The sequence below is a fragment of the Papio anubis genome, chromosome 7, assembly GCF_008728515.1.
Source record: "Papio anubis isolate 15944 chromosome 7, Panubis1.0, whole genome shotgun sequence".
In the NCBI taxonomy this organism is placed as follows: domain Eukaryota; kingdom Metazoa; phylum Chordata; class Mammalia; order Primates; family Cercopithecidae; genus Papio; species Papio anubis.
This window is the reverse complement of record NC_044982.1, coordinates 74,636,732-74,653,713: the sequence shown is the minus strand read 5'-3', so window position 1 is coordinate 74,653,713 and position 16,982 is coordinate 74,636,732. Positions and strand designations below refer to the sequence as shown.

The window sequence follows — 16,982 nt, the reverse complement described above, 5'->3', positions numbered from 1 at the left end:
AAAAAAAAAAAAAAAAAAAAAAAAAAGTCAATAGAATACATAGAAAAGTGGATAAGTCAATTGTCCTCCTTTTGAAATACTAAAGTACATCGAAAGGTACACCTAAATACAAAATTAAAGAGAACTCAATGAATGAATATGTGAGTGAATGCATGAGTCAGTGAGTTCTCCTTGAGAGTGAGTTAAGCTCTTAGGAATGTCCTAAGAGCCTACTTACAAATTAATACCCTGATGCTTGATATGGTTTGGCTCTTTACCCCCATCAAAAATATCACCTTGCGTTGTAATAATCCCCATGTGTCAAGGGCGAGGCCAGGTGGAGGTGATAGTGAGTGCGTTTTCACGAGATCTGATAGTGAGTGCGTTTTCACGAGATCTGATGGTTTTATAAGCACCTGGCATTTCCTCTGCTGGCACTCATTCTCTGTATGGTTGTCCTGTGAAGAGGAGCCTTCCATCATGACTGTAAGTTTTCTGAGGCCTCCCCAGCCATGCAGAACTGTGAGTCGATTAAGACTCTTTTTTAAAATAAATTATCCAGTCTTGGGTGTTTCCTCATAGCAGCGTGAGAACAGACTAATACAGTGCTCCTTTAGTGCCTGAGGGTCTCTTGTTATTCCTAAGCCAAAAGTAAAAAATGAAGGCTCTAACTTCCCTATTAATTCATTAATTAACTCTACATTATTTTGTCAAATGCCACCAAGGAACCACTGTCAGTCATTCAGTTTTCTTTTTTCTTTTTATCTAATGTGTAGAGCTGTTCTAGATAACATGTTTTTCATTCATTCTGTGTGTCAGCTCTCTAAGAGAGGTGAAGTCCCCAGGCCAGGAGACCAGACTCTCAAGATCTATTGGTGGCAACGGATCTTATGTTGATGAAACCAAATATGTTTTGCTGAGAATATTGATAAACCAATTCCATTTTACTGAGGGCTGTTTGCAGCGATAGGTGGTCAAATACAAGAAGGAAGATAAATATGGATGATCCTGGCATCTGTGCCACTGACATTCTTTTTATTACTTTAATATTTTTCTGCACAGTGTATAAGTGAGGATGGGTGCCAAACTGTGTTTAATTTTCCTATGTCTCCTGGAATTGCAGTTGTTAGCTTTATGTACTAATTCTTAAACAAAAAGATACTTTTCCCTATGAAGATGTGATGCTTCTATTTGATAATTTGATTCCTACTTTCTAAACATGTAACAGTTAAACTTTAATTAATGGGGATATATGTTTAATGAGATATATGGATTAATTGAAATACAGAATTATTGAAACCTTCCTTCCTAAAACAAAATTTTTATATCTACCTGCCTTAATAAATTATATCCAGTATGGTCTGTTTATCTTCCTTTGATTAATCTGGATTTTGTCATTCTTCAGGATAAAAACAATCATTTATCCTTCTACTATGGTATATATGTACACATGGAGAAAGTAATTTCACTCTATTTCCAGGATCAAGCCTCAGAATTGGAGTTACAGCAATAACTACAATCCTTTATTCCCATTTGTTTTCTTTTGGTTGCCTCTTTAACCTCAGGGCTGAAAATACTGGCCCAAATTCAATTTCACTGGGGATTTAGTTATTTGAGGTTTTAAAAATCACTGTTAATCTTTTTTTTCCTATTTCAATTGGAAGTCATACATTTTAGTAAAATATATCTAAGTTGCTGACTAAGCCAAAGAAATGAATGTTCTCTAAGTTCTAGAAAGCATGTAAGTTTTAAACCAAATTTGGAATTAGATTCCCTTAGATGTGCATTTATCTGCTGGTTGAATGGTGTAATTGTCTCTAGCTTTCTACTAACTCTTCATTCATTGTTAAGTCAATGAATATTTATTAAGTGTCTACAATCTGTCAGACAGTATGTGAGATACTGGGGAACACATAGGTGGCAAACCACAATCTCTGCCCTCAGTTTACTTATAAGGCTAGTGGAGTTCATCAGACAGGAATTCTGTCTTCAACATCACTGGCTGAAAAATTAAGGCTAGATTTCAAGTTCGTTATTTTTCAGTCAATAAAAAAGCAGAATTTTAGCAGCCTTCCTGGAAAACTCAAGGTTGCCTCTGGCTGCTAAAGTTTGCAAGAGGCTTCAACATATGATTTTTCTGTATCAGTGGTTCTTAAACTCTAATATGCCTGGAATGACTGAAGAGCCTGTTAAAATAGATTGTGGGGCCTTACCCCAGAGGTTCTGATTCAGTAGGTCTAAGGTTGGATGGTGAGGGGGTAGATTTGCATTTCTAAGTCCACAGATGCTGCTGGTTTGGGGACCACACTTTGAGAACTGCTGGTTTAAATTATCATGTTCCTTAACAGGCCCTCCTTCCAGTGATGACAATGATGTTAATAATGATGATGAGAATGGGTCACATTTAGTGAGTTCTTGAGTGTCAGGTATTTTGCCCTTTACAAATAAAGTACAGCCAATCTTCACAACAACCTAATGAAACAGGTGTGATGACTTTCCTTATTCTACACATGAAGAAATGAACATCTGAAGAGGTTAATTTGCCCACAGTCACAGAGCTAGTAAGCGACAAAGGCCAGGATTTGGGTTTAAATCTTTCCGATACATGTCTGCTCCAGCCACCATTCTCTCCTGCCTTCCTGTGATGGCCAGCACACCTGCAGCGATGGAATGGGGCAATCATGATCTCCTTGGGAGACACCATAGGCATCTCTTTGACCTGTTGTCATGTGCACCTGCACCTTAGGGGATTCTGAATACATGATTCTTTAGGCTCTTGTGACAGAACTTCTCTTAGTAATCTATTCTAGAGGTTAATGTGCTTTTTTGATGGGAAATTTTCTTTTTAATTGGATAAAATATTTCTGTTTTATAGATTTTTTAAAGCTATTAAATCATCAAGATTTAGATAACTGTAGCACAGTACCCTGGTTAAACTGACCACAGCTCTAGATGAAACAAGATTTGAGAGTGAGGACTGGAACATGTCTGTGTTTTTTCTGGAAGGTCATACACCCCCTTTCCATTCCTCATCCTTTTACAACTCTTCAAAAGGTGTCTGCAAAATTATCTTGAGCTTTCCTGACCTGTCTCAGTTAAAGTAGTTTTTGGACTATCTCCTGACATAAAAATAGTAATTACCCCGTATATTAATTAATACTTCTCTCAGGAGGGTTTGATAATCTTCCTTCCCCTCAGGGAAATCAAAGAATGTGCTGGTGGTCCATCAGCTTCCTGGGAAATGCATCTGGCTTTCTGGTTAGACATCATAGTCTTTGGTGGGGAATTGTTCCCATCTCCTGACCCTGCACCAGACTCTGCTTCTACCTACCTAGAAAGATGAGAATGCCTCCCTTCCCTCCTTCTTTCTTTCCTTCTTTCTTTCCTTCCTCTCTCTCTTTCTGTCTCTCCTTCTCTCTTCTTTTTCTCTTTCTTTGCCTCTTTCTCTGTTTCTTTTTCTCTTTATTTCTCTTTCTCTCTTTCTTCTTTTTCTCTTTATTTCTGTTTTTTTCTTTCTCTTTTTCTTTTTCTCTTTCTTTCTCTTTCTCTTTCTTTTTCTTTTTCTTTTTCGTTCTCTTTCTTTCTTTCTCTTTCTCTTTTCTTTCTGTTTTTCTTTCTCTTTCTTTCTCTTTCCTTCCTTCTTTCCTTCCTTCCTTCCTTCAAGAAAGTAAAGGAATAAAAGAGTGGCTACTGCATAGGCAGAGCAGCTGGTAAGCCCTTTCAGGTAGGAGCTCAGAGGTCCATCCTGTCACCAAATTTGATCTTTATTCTGTTCTTCTTTTTTCCTTCTTCTTTTTCATCTCCCTTTTTCATTTTCTGATAGAAGATCACTAACCCCTAACCCAGTGAACAGGCAATTATGTTATTTCCTTTACTCAGTGATTGAGAAAATGGAATGTTCCATTGTGTTCCTTGTCTTAGAATCCTGTTTATATGTCTCAGTTGTTTTTAATGGAAATTGAGGGGCCTCAGCTTTTACTGTTTATTTGCCAGATGTCAAGCTTTAAAAGTTAACTCTCAACCTAGAGACCTTTTTTGCCAGCTAGTAAGACCAAACTACTTTATTTAAGCTTTAGCGAACTCTTCTTCTTCCTTCTTTCTTTTCTTCTTCCTTCTTTTCTCCTCCACCTTCATCATCATCATGATCATCGTCATCAAATAAAGCACAGATACTTAAAATAACACAAAACAAGCATATGGCACAATAAATATTTTAAGGTAAACATTCTTGAAACCATAGCCTAGCTTTGTTATCCATTCAGAAGGCCCTTCCACGTACCTCATTCCAATCACAGGTCCCTCCTTCCCCACAAAAGTAACTATATCCTGACTTTATAATAATCATTTGATGCATTTTTATAATGTTATCCTACATTTATGTGTCTTTAGGACTATTATTTAGTCTTGATCATTTTTTAACATCTGATATGCCTTTAGGTCTCTTTTAATTAACAGATACACTCTTCATCCCTTTTGTTTCCTTAAAATTTATGTGGAAGAATCCAGGCTATTTGACCTTTAGAGTTTCCCAAAGTCTGGGTTTTGCTGACTGCAGTCTCTTGGTGCAGTACAACACGTTCCCCATTCCTCTGTATTTCCTGGAAACTGGCAACTGTATCCAGACACTGGATCAAATTTGTGTTTACCCCTTTGGCAAGATTCTAGGTGGTATTTGGCAAGATCATAGGAGGCATTGTGATAGGAACAGTTGTTATGCTTAATGTCTACATCTATTAATTCATTTGGGTAGCAAAGTGGTGCCATTCTATTTCTATTATGTCTTTCCCATTTATTAGTTGGAATGTATTTATAAAGAGATAATTCATTAACTATCAATCCATCAATGGCATAGTTCACATAAGAAAAGAAGGCTGAATGCTTGATTCTTTCCCTTTATTTACTTATTCTCAATATAATGAATTACAGTTGGTCCTCCATATCTGTGGGTTCCACATGTGTGGATTCAACCACAGACCAAAAAATATTTGGAAAAAAAAATAGGATGGTGGCATATGTAATGAACATGTACAGACCTTTTTCTTGTCATTATTCCCTAAACAGTATAGTATGACAACTATTTATATAGCATTTACCTTGTATTAGGTATTACATACAATCTAAAGTTGATTTAAAGTATACGGGAGGATGTGTGTAGATTATATACAAATACTACATCATTTTCTATAAGGGACTTGAGCACTGTGGATTTTGGTATCCTTGGGGGTCCTGGAACCAGTTTCCTCTGGATATTGAAGAACTACTCTGGTTCTGTCACATTTCAAAGGTGACCAATTCCTTTTGTAAAAAATCATTTAAGAACTCATGGATTTAAACCTACTTAATATGTCTCAATACATTGCATTTATTATCATTATGAAGCTCAAATTATCACATCTTTGGCCAGTGGAAGCCTCTTCAAAGTGTCTCCTAGGACCTTATAATCGAGCAGTCTTTGATTGCTTCCTTGCTTTCTTTTTTATTTTTATTTTTATTATTATTATTTTGAGACAGTCTCTCTCTGTCACCCAGGCTAGAGTGCAATGGCATGATCTCAGCTCACCGCAACCTCCACCTCCCGGGTTCAAGCAATTCTTCTGCCTCAGCCTCCCGAGTCTCAGCTGGGACTACAGGCGCATGCCACCACACCGGGTAATTTTTTTTATTTTTAGTAGAGATGGGGTTTCGCCATGTTGGCCAGGCTGGTCTCGAACTCTTGACCTCAGGTGATCTACCCGTCTTGGCCTCCCAAAGTGCTGGGATTACAGGCATGAGCCACCATGCCTGGCCTTCCTTGCATTCTTGTGTGATGAAATGTTCTAGGCTTATCTTGGAAACTTCCTGTGTCACATCTGGAATCCACCATTTCTCTAATAAGCCCCAGGTTCTTTTAGTGAAAAGTTGTACTTTAAAGCCATATCTGGTATAGGGATGCACTTTACTACTGGATCAGCCTTTGTTTCCTGGCCTTTTCAGTGGACAGAGCTAGGAAAGGTATATGTGTGTAGACACATGCATACATACATACATACATGCATATAATTTGAATCTGCCCTTTCCCCTGTTTTTCAATAGTTGAACTTTGTATTGTTTTTAGCCCTCTCATAGTCATAGTTCCTTAAAGTATAAAGCAATCCTTAGCCAACGTCAGCCATTTTCAATGTCAATGTCAGCCACTTTGGTTGTCTAGTCATTTGTCCTAGTCATTTTGGCTTGTTCTTCAAGAAAGTTTCTTGGGGATGATATTCCCTGAGCCCTTGCATGCAGATTGATAAGTTTGTACCCTTTATACTTGAAAGTGAGTTTTGCTTGATATAAGATTATTGGATCATTTTTCTTTGAGTATCTTAAATATATCATTCCATTTCCTTCTGGCAAAAAGCATTGTTGTGGAAAAAACAAAGGCAATTTAATTTCTTCCCTTATAATTCACATGTTCTTTTTCTAGGTACTCAGAAGATCTCTCCTCTCCTCCCCTCTGCCCCCTTCCCCTCTTTCGTCCTGTTTTTGTTTTTTCTTAACAGTATATTTTACTAGAATGTGGTTTGCTAGAATGTCATTCTGGGATGATATTCTGAGGTACACAGAATGTTTTCTTCAATGTGTACTTTTAAGTCTTTTCTTTTTTAAATTTAGAAGAGTTTTTGTGAATTATAGTTTTCAGTATTTGTTCTGTTCCCTCACACTGGCTTTGCTTATGCAAGGGACTCTTATTATCAGTACACAGGAGCTCCTTTGCATATCTTTAATTTTTCTCATTTTCTCTTGAATCATTTTTTGTTTTTTGAAATTTCTTTTTGATTTTTAAAATATTTCTCTTTTGCATATTTGTCTTTCTTAACTCATTATCTGTTGTGTATTTGTATTCTTGTGTTTCTTCTAGTTTATTCTTTATTTCTGAAATATTTTTAATATTTGAGTTTTGTTGTCTCATTTCTGAGTCTTTCTAGTTTTAATTTTTCTTTCAGGTTTTCTATCATATTTAAACTGTCTTCCAACTCATTTTGAAATGTGAGTTGACAATTTTGTTGTTCTGTGGGCGTGCCTTTCCAGCATGCTTGCTTTGCCTGTGGAATGCTCTTCAGCCCATGTTCTTTACCCTTGTAATAACTTTGTGTGGTATCTCACATGATACTTTCCTATAGCTCATTTTTAGTGAAAGTAGTTTTTCTAAACTTTAGAATGAGGAAGGGTTCAGAACAGCTTTTCTTACTGCACTCGGCTCCTTTTGTTGTTTTTGTGTAGTATTCAAATATGGCAGCTTGCTTTCTGAGCTTTCTTGGCTCTGCTCCTCTCCCCCATTTTGGTCTGAACTCTCAATTGCCTTTGTCTCTCTTATCCTTATTCTGCTCCATTTTGCTTGCACTCCAGCAGCTTCCCCCCAGCATGGCCCCTGTCCTAGAAGAGGACGTGATTGGTTTGTGGAGTTCCTAAAGACACCTTCTCACTGCAGGCCACTAGCATTCACTTGTTACTGGAGAGGGCAGCACCTCCCAGTTTCAACTGCTCTTCTCACATTGGTCCTCTGTTATCCAGTGAATACCTGTTGTGATTTTTCTGTTCTCAGGTTCATAAGTCACAGTCCCCATTGCTTCCCTCTTTTTCTTCCTGCACTGATAGGCCCCCATGCAGGTTTAGAGAGTTCTGGTAGTTTGTTTCTACTCACTTATATTTGGGGGCTCAGAGGGATACCTTGTCATCTCATTTTGTTATAAGTGTTGTCCATGGGTTTTGCTATCTTGTTTTTCTGTTTTTATGTGGGGACTTGGAGAGATTGAAAAACTATGCTTGCCACTACTGCTGTCTTCCCAGAATCTTCCCCTAGCAGGGAGCTCTTGATAAATCTGCCCCCCACCACCCCGCCCCACCAGTTTCCTTCTCGCTTACAACAGGAAGAACTATTTTGGATTCCATGGTGGAGACCTTGTAAAGTGTTTCTGATGGGGAACTCTGTTCCTTTTTTCCCTTCCCTTTATTCTGCCAGGTAGATTTTAGGAGGACGGAGGAGTTAGCAGTGTGACAGGATGGTGTATCCATTTTCTGTCTTGTTCTACATAGGACTAAACCAAAAGAGGAGTGAGAGTGGAATGGTTCAGAGATAAAAGCTGTCTCTGCCTCACCTAAAGCTTGAGTTACTCATTCTTAAGTGAGAGGAAATATTTAAAATATAGGTTTTTTTGAGGCTTACCTTACACTTCCAGGAGGAGGCAGGTGCCACAAGGGGAAACCAGCACTGTGACCTGAGAAACATTTTTAATGCTTATGTTCACATGGGGAAAATTGGAGAGATCTAGGATTTAACCCTGTCATAAAGATTAGTCATGTGCATATAAAAACACAGCAGCCCTCACAAGGTGGGGTTTCCTCTTCACTCTTTCCTCTGGAGGAAGCCTGCCACATGACTGAAGTCAGCACTCCTTCCTCCCTGGCTAGCAGGCCCTGTATCCTCCCCAGGTCAGGGATGGACTGTCAAATCACCAGACTCTGCAGTTTTTCTGTGCAGGTGCCAGGCATCCTCAGAAATCTGAGTGCTGTCCTGCTTGGAGCTCTCACTGGCAACCAGGGCTGCATTTGAGTTGGGAGCAGGCGGGAAGGCCCCCTTTGATTGGCATTTCCTTTATTAGCTGGGAGCCTAGAAACAATCAACCCTTCCAGCATGCCAGCATTCAGTGTTTGGCCCGTGAGTATCTCTTGGTGACCTTTATTTGCATTGGCCTGCGGATAATAGTTTCCTTAGTGAAGAGGAGGCGGGAGGAGGTAAAGAGCATACATGAAGCCTAAGTATTAACTGTGAGGACTTAAGTATAGGATGTGTGGCCAGGTCTGGCAACCTCAGTTCCGCTGCCCTTTGTGGAGGAGACAGAGACTGTATCATTAGCCACCCTGGCCAAGCACCACTGCAAGGGCACTTTACAGGTTCAAAGATTTTAGAGAGTAAATAGCCAGTGACCTTCAGAGGTCCCTAAACCAGGAGGCCACAGCTGACAACTATGGAAGGAACCAAAGTCAGCAATCTAGGAGAGGTTGCCAACTGGCGGCCTGCAGATGAGTTTCATTCAACTTCAGAAAGTTTGAAAAAAAAATTTAGTTGTCAACATATCTCCTGCTAAGAATCAGGAGACTTCATGCTTAAAAACAAACAAACAAGCAAAACAAAACAAAAAAACACCAAACATCAATTTCTGGCTTCTCTTGAGAAACCAGAGGCCTGGAAACCATTGGCTGGAGCTGAGTGGCAGCTGCCCCCTAATTCAGGGAACTGTGTTGTTCTCCTTGCCATAGTCCTCCCTCTCCTCTGCCATTAGTTATGATCTTTTTCCTGGATTATTCCCATCAGCATACAAACTTACTGTTAGTTCTCCTTTCTTAAAGTCAACCTTTCCTTGACTTTACTTCCCCTAGCAGCTGCTCCTCACTTTCTTTCTCTTCTTTGCAGCAAAAACTCTTTAAATTCAGTGTCTGTTCTTCTGCTCCCATTCTCTTTGCAGTCAAGCTTTGGCCCCCATGGCTCCACCCAGTGCTGTGTGATGTTTGTCACAGTGTGATAACCTTTGTGATCACCTTCAGCCTTGTGGCTTTAAAAAGCCTGTGAGTCCCAAATGCATCTCCAGCTCAGGCCTTCCTCTGGAACTGCAGTCATAGATCCAGCTGCCCACCTGATATCTCTTCTTGGTAACTAATTGACCTCCCATATGTGGCACATCCAAACTGTACTCTTGGCCTTTCCACTTTTACCAGCGAGCTTCCATGTGCCTCTCAGTGTCCACTCTCCACCTCCTGCAACCTCCCTCACTTTCAGCCCTAGGAGGATGACTTGTATGTGCTCTTCTACTCTCTGACTTCTGGTTGCCAGATCCAGAGAGAGAGGAGAGCAAGGTCAGAGTCTTGATTCCTCAGGGTAGTCCAGGGCTGACTGCATCCCTCTATCAAAGGCAAGTCAACACAGCCGTCTCCACAGGATCCTTTCCTTTCTGAGCAGTTAGGCCTAGGGCTGGTCACTGCCCGCTGTTTACCAGCCTTGGGGTATCGTGCTCTCACTTGTGGTTTCCCTACACCCTGCCCAAACCTTTGTAAATAGCCTCTTCATGAAACCCTCCATGAATTAACCTAATTTGAGTGTGCCATCTGTTTCCTGCTAGGACCTTGATTGTACCCCATATTGTCACTCTTTTTATTTGAAGAGGATATTATGGAGAGTGACCACTCCTTGCATGAGGACAGTTAGAAAGGCGAACATGTCCCCATCATTTTAATGTTACATTTTGATGGAAGCCGGAGGGAAAAGCAGAGCCACACAGTCATTCCAATAAATACCTGTAACTAGACCTTCACCCAGGGGGACAGATAACAATTTGGAAGTAAATGCAAATGAGATGAAAGAGCATTTGCCTTAGATAATAACTCTTCTGTACGTCGCAGACTCATGTGATTCACTCCAGCTGTGGGAATGTAAAATTGTGATTCATAGAAACCTTCAACGAAGGCTGTGAACTGCGTTCCTATGCATTTCCAGCCATTTTTGCCAAGATACATGTAATGGAATATTGCATCTCCTTACTCTGAAGAGTTGACATTGTGTTAGCTGCCAGAGACAGAGAAAGCCATTATTAATTTATCTACAGACACTGACCCAAGCCACTCAGTAAACAGGATGATCAATGCAAGGATTATGTTTCATGGATGCCATTGTTTATTCTTGTTAATGCTATTTACATGCTCAGCAAAAACTCCCGCAAGATCCCAGTGCTTCAGTTTTTTAAAAAATCTGATTGATTATAAATGGAAGAAATATGGTAGCTCATCTACTGGGGATGGTTGGGACAGCAGAAGGGGAGACTTCCCCTCAGTGTGGAATTTTGAGGTATGCAGAGATTTTATTTCAATTTCACATCCACCTTCTGTTCCTCACTACTCCTCATTCCCCCAGAATTCCTTTTACTTCTGGTTTCGAGGATTTACATACAGCTTTGTTTTTCCTTTCCGCAAATCAAACAATCTGATAAATGCATTAACAGGAAGTCTTCAGAGAAAAGAGTTATGGACTTTTCCAAGAGCATTTTTGTTTTTAAAACAACAAAAGGAATAGTAAAGAAGCGTATAAAACATATATCAAGATTAAATAAGAATCAATTCTTGTATCATTTAGAGAAGTCAAAAAATCTCTTAAAAATTCTGTTTTGAAGAGGCCTAGAAAAAGGAAAATGAAAGCAGAAAGGACAAATAGAGGCAAATATTTATGTACCAGGAGGTTTATTCTAGAATTATACATTCTGGTAGAAGCAACAAAAATATCCTTCAATAAAGGAATAATTAAGTAAATTGTGATATATCCATATAATAGTTAAATAAGTTGTTTTATATCCATAAGCACTCATCAAATATCTTTTGTTTAATTTTATAGAAAAAAATTACATGCTCTACGTAAGTTAATGGGTCATCATCAAATATCTTTTTAAAGTATATTTGAACACATAGGAACCTGTTCAAGGCAAAATGTTAGGTGGAAAAAAGTAATACATAATACATAATTTATGTATTGATATATAGATATAATAACAGAAATAATAAAATAAAAAATTGGGAGGACATATGCCAAAATGCTAGCAGTGATTATGTTTGGATGATAGGATTATCGATGATCAATATTTGATTCTTTTTTTTTTTTTTGAGATGGAGTCTTGCCCTGTCACCCAGGATGGAGTGTAGTGGTGTGATCTTGGCTCACTGCAACCTCCACCTCCCGAGTTCAAGCAATTCTTCTGCCTCAGTCTCCTGAGTAGCTGGGAGTACAGGCGCCACCACACTGGGCTAATTTTTGTATTTTTAGTAGAGACGGGATTTCACCATGTTGTCCAAGGTGATCTCTAACTCTCGACCTTGCGAGCAGCCCACCTCAACCTCCCAAAGTGCTGGGATTACAGGCATGAGCCACTGCACCCAGCCTGAATCTTTATAAGTTTTCTGTTTTATAATTTGCAACAGACATATAAACACGCTAATTTTATAATTAAGTGTGGAAGTTACTCTTTAAAGGAAAAGGCATTGATTTACATAAAGGAATGGTGGAATTTCAGACTGCAAGGAGTGGGCTTTTTTCTCTTTTTAGACAGTGTCGCATTCTGTTGTCCAGGTTGGAGTGTAATGACACAATCATAGCTCATTGCAGCCTTCAACTCCTGGGCTCAAGCGATCCTCCTGCCTCAGCCTTCCAAGCAGCCAAGACTACAGGAAAGCACTGCTAATGCCCAGCTACTTTTTTTTTTTTTTTTTTGCTTTTATTTTTTAATAGTAGAAACAGAGCCGGGCGCGGTGGCTCACGCCTGTAATCCCAGCACTTTGGGAGGCCGAGGCGGGTGGGTCACAAGGTCAGGAGATCGAGACCACAGTGAAACCCCGTCTCTACTAAAAATACAAAAAATTAGCCGGGCGCGGTAGTGGGTGCCTGTCGTCCCAGCTACTCAGGAGGCTGAGGCAGGAGAATGGCGTGAACCCGGGAGGCGAAGCTCACAGTGAGCCGAGATCGCGCCACTGTACTCCAGCCTAGGGGACACAGCGAGACTCCGTCTCAAAAAAAAAAAAAAAAAAAAAATAGTAGAGACAGGATCTCAGTATGTTGCCCAGACTAGTCTTGAATTCCTCCTGCTTCAGCCTCCCAAAGTATTGGGATTACAGGCATAAGCCACTGTGCCTAGCCGGTGTGGGCATTTTAATGTGTGTGTAAGAGCCTTCTATGATATTGCACATAATAGGCAACAATAATTAACAACAGTTTTCATAGAATAATAGGTAATGAACCTTTATTGTGTACTTACCATTTGCTAGGCACTATGCATTAGCACACTTTATATTCATTGTTTCTCTTTCAGTCTTCTTAACAGCACTATGTACTGGAATTATCTGAAGAGGCGACTGAAGTTTAGTGAAGTTAAGTATGTTGATTAGGTTAAAACAAACTAACACAAACCTGAAATCTCACAAAAGAGAAGATTATTTCTTCATCTTGTAAAGGCTATTTTGTAATTGTGTGAAATTCTATTGGCAGCACCAGTGGGGGTGGGGGTTTTCCATGTCATGCACTGATGGAAGCCTTGCTGTATTTAACACATGGCTTCCAGGGTTGCCCTGCACATTCCTATCAAGCCAGCAGCCAGCACAATTGAGAGACTGGAGGCCTGTGCAGTTTCTACAGACCAGCCCTGGTACTGGTAAAATTTCCAATTACATTTCAGTGGCAAGAGCGCGATCATGTGGTCACTCCTCACTGCAAGAAGGCTAGGAAAGAGAGTCTAGTTGTATCCTCAGAAGAAAAGAGAAAAGGATTTGGTAAACAGCTCACTAATTTCTGCCATGTGAGGCATCTTACTAGAGATCACACACCCAGTAAGTGACAGAGTCAGGATTTGAATACAGTCAGTCCTATTCTAAGCTGACCATCTTAACCACAGGGCTTTGCCTCCACGTTGCAGAAGACTAAAGGTTTAAAAACTGGCTCCCTTAGTTATTGGCTTATAGAGCAGCAGATTCATTGTCTTTGGAAATGAGATATTCAACCTTTTGCTTCTACTTACTTTTAAAAAGGAAATTTTAACATTCCCCACCAGAGTTACATATTCATTATAATTGATAGGCCCACACTGACACATCGTAATCACCCAAAGTCCATAGTTTACATTAGAGTTCATTCTTGGGGTTGTTCATTATATGAGTTTGGACAAATGTATAATGACATATATCTATATCTATATATCTATATAGATAGAGAGAGAGAGAGAGAAACTTCTGTGCTCCATCTATTCATCTTCCCCCCAACTTTATAATGGGGAGGCTATGCATGTGTGGGGGCAGGCAGTACACAGGAAATCTCTATCTTCCTCCCAATTTTGTAATGAACCTAAAACTTCTCCAGAAATATGAAGTATTTCTTTAAAAATAATCCCAAGGAAATTTGTCCTTCTCAAGACTTATAAAAACTAAAATTTTAATAGAAGTTATCTGTTATAATCACTGATTTCCTCCTGCTTCCGCCTCTCAAAGTATTAGGATTACAGTATTTAGAACTTTCTGTCCATTGTTCTGTAACTTCAAGTTTGAAGAATACTGCTGATAGATCCTACTGATACATACTTATTTACATTTATGAAACACCATATGTGTAACTTTTTAAAAAAAGTTTTACTTTGTTTTTTTAAGGTCAGATTCAAAATGAAAGGAGAGATTGAGGTATGAAGCTAAATACTTAAGAGTGGGACAAACATTCAAGAATTATAGCTAGGATGAGCTATGTGGGGAAAAAATGCTTTCAATAGTAATATGATAGATTTTTAAATTGTGTCTGCAAGATCAGTAGGCTATAAACTGATGACAAAGAAAAGTTAACACATGTTCTATCAAGAATAGTGTCCGAATGAGAAATAGCAGAACAAACATAATTAAGAGGGAACGAAGTCAGTGAGATGCAAAACAACTGAGTGTCCAGTTCCTTGTTTGATAGAGTGAGTCGCAGGTCATCTGCTTCATGAAGATGGACTGGGCACACACATTTACCTTCCGTTACTCCCCAAATCCAACTAAAATTAAAAAAAAAAAATACAAGTACCAAAAGGAATAAACCTGTAACAGGGAAAAGAATGGAATTGGGGTTCACAAAAGAATGAGACATTTTAATAAGTATCTGGAAGAAGAAAAGTAGTTTACAGTAAGTTGACAGATGAGAGGCAGGGAAAAACAACAGTCTAGCATGAGTTTCAGGGAAGGAGGGAGCCACCTGCCCAGTGGAGGAAGCTTTGAGTTAAGAGTCAACAGGTCCTATGGAAGGCAGATGTGAGTAGTAGAACCAAAAATGGGGACAGAGGAACGTGGGGAGGCAGGAACAGATATTGAAGATTCATCTGTTGACAAATTTGTCAATATTTAGCTGGGAATGGTGGCAGGCACCTCTAGTCCCAGCTATTCAGGAGGCTGAGGCATGAGAATTACTTGAACTCGGGAGACAGAGGTTGCAGAGAGCTGATATCACACCACTGCACTCCAGCCTGGGAGACAGAGGGAGACTCCATCTTAAAAAATAAATAAATAAATAAATGTCAATATTAAAGTTAAAATGGACCTGACACAAGGTGGGATATAGAAGGGAGGAGGAAAGGTAGGGAGTCAAACAGGATGTCAAATTTTGTGTGAAATGAAATAGAGGTTTAAATGTTATTTTATGTTATAGTGGTTATCAATTAAAAAAAAACTTAAAAAAATTAAAACATTAAGAGGAGAAAGGACTGAGGTAGTATAAACAAAATCCTTGTCTCTCATATTAGGGAGTCTATTAAAATTGCTTTCACTGATAAATTAAGAAATAACAATGTTTCTTAATTTTATCCAACAAATTATCCAGTGGAGACAACTTCCAGAAGAATAAAAATAAAAATATTAAAAGAGTTTGCCGTGGGTACTCCATTTACCCTGATGTGATTATTATGCATTGTATATGTATATGTATGTATCACATAGACGTGTATTAAAATCTCAGGTACCCCATAAGTACATAACTCTAAAAATAAAAACACCCAGTTACCTCTGCACAAATTGAAGTTGGGTTCAGTTCACACTGGACCCTCTTTCTACTGCAATAGTATGACCAGACCTGAGTATTTTTGCTAAGCTTCGATTAAAATCTAATCTTACCACTTTAAAAGGAATAAAAATAAGGAAGGTACAAGCTCTGAACTGTAATTGCCATTCTCTTAGCATGGAAGGGGGAAAAGGAGTTAAAAACAGAAACCCAAAAAGCAAAACCCTGTGAAGGAAATTCAGTAATAAAAGCCTTTCATCTGGGGAAAAAAAAGAGTTTGCCTTTGGATAATGCCACTAGTATTAGTACTAGTAAAGCCATCATGTATTATCTTGATGAGAAGTCAGTCAGTTCAACTCTCTAGATTCTCTTATTTCATAGTGCGTAATATTTTCTCAGCGAGCCTGTAAGAATGTGGATTTCTGGCCCTACTTCCAGATACTATAATTTAGCAGGGATTACATGTGGTCCGTGGGCCATGCATTAAGAACCATGGTTCTAGGGTGTGAGAAATTATATCCATGTCACTGCCAACATCATGGATGTGAGAGCATCCTCTCAGTCTCACACTTTTTTGAAATGTGGTGTTCAAGGCTGGCTACTCACTTCCTGGAGTTAGAAGGGTCTTCAGGGAAAGGTCTGATGACCTGTGTGCAGAGATGAGCCTGAGAAGATGACTCCACCTTAGGGCCTTCCCTATGGTCCGTGGACTGAGGAGGCTTCAGTTCTAAGTCCAGAGACAGTCTTGTCTGTGCCCCCAAAGAGCTGCTCCACTGCACATGACCACAGTCACTTTCCTCATTTAGAATGAGAAGGTGACTGCCACTTGGAGTAGACATTTGGATTGCCCTGACACATACTCTCATCTTGTGACAAAACCATTTAGAGAACCAAAATAAATCTAGAAATGAGCTTTGTAGATGTGGAGTTAAAGTTTATTGGATGAAGAAAGTGTTTCCAAGCGTATGACTCTGCTGGCCCACCCATCTCCACAGCATAGATATGCCTAGTAGACTAGCACTTCCCAACTTCGGGTGCACATCACATTCACAAAAGGAGCTTTTCAAAAGTACCAGCATGGGCTCCCCTTTAGCTTAATTGAATCAGAATCTCTGAAGATGGGGCCCAGGCATGGGCATTTTTGTGAAGCTTTCCAGGACAGCATAATATCCAGCCAGAGTAAGGATCGTGGTATACAGGAGTTACAGGGAATGTTCACTGGGTTGTCTAGGCCTCCCTTTCCCCTAAACCACATGGGAGATCAACTAATATGTATTCCAGGGAAAGGCCTAAATGCCTGTGGCACCACTTTGGTGTTTAGTTCTTTAATATAACAGGTCCAAAAACTCAATGTTGTCTGTCATAAAAGTAAAATCTTGCTTCGTGTACATAAATTCAGTTAATAATCATAGCAACCCTATGAGATAGGTACTATTATTATCTG

General features: G+C 39.4%; 1 protein-coding gene across 9 annotated transcripts in view; it reads left to right on the top strand.

The window, feature by feature from the left end:
* Window positions 1-16,982, top strand: part of NUBPL (nucleotide binding protein like) — a 445,280-nt gene that overhangs the window by 294,218 nt on the left and 134,080 nt on the right. For 2 of the 9 annotated variants that reach the window (XR_002523289.2, XR_002523291.2), the window contains one exon: window positions 12,843-14,196. The exons of 5 other annotated variants lie outside the window; for them this stretch is intronic. The gene's annotated coding sequence lies outside the window, so the exon portion shown is untranslated. The remainder of the gene's footprint in view (window positions 1-12,842; window positions 14,197-16,982) is intronic. 2 more of the 9 variants (XR_002523290.2, XR_001904710.3) reach the window with 2 other exon arrangements.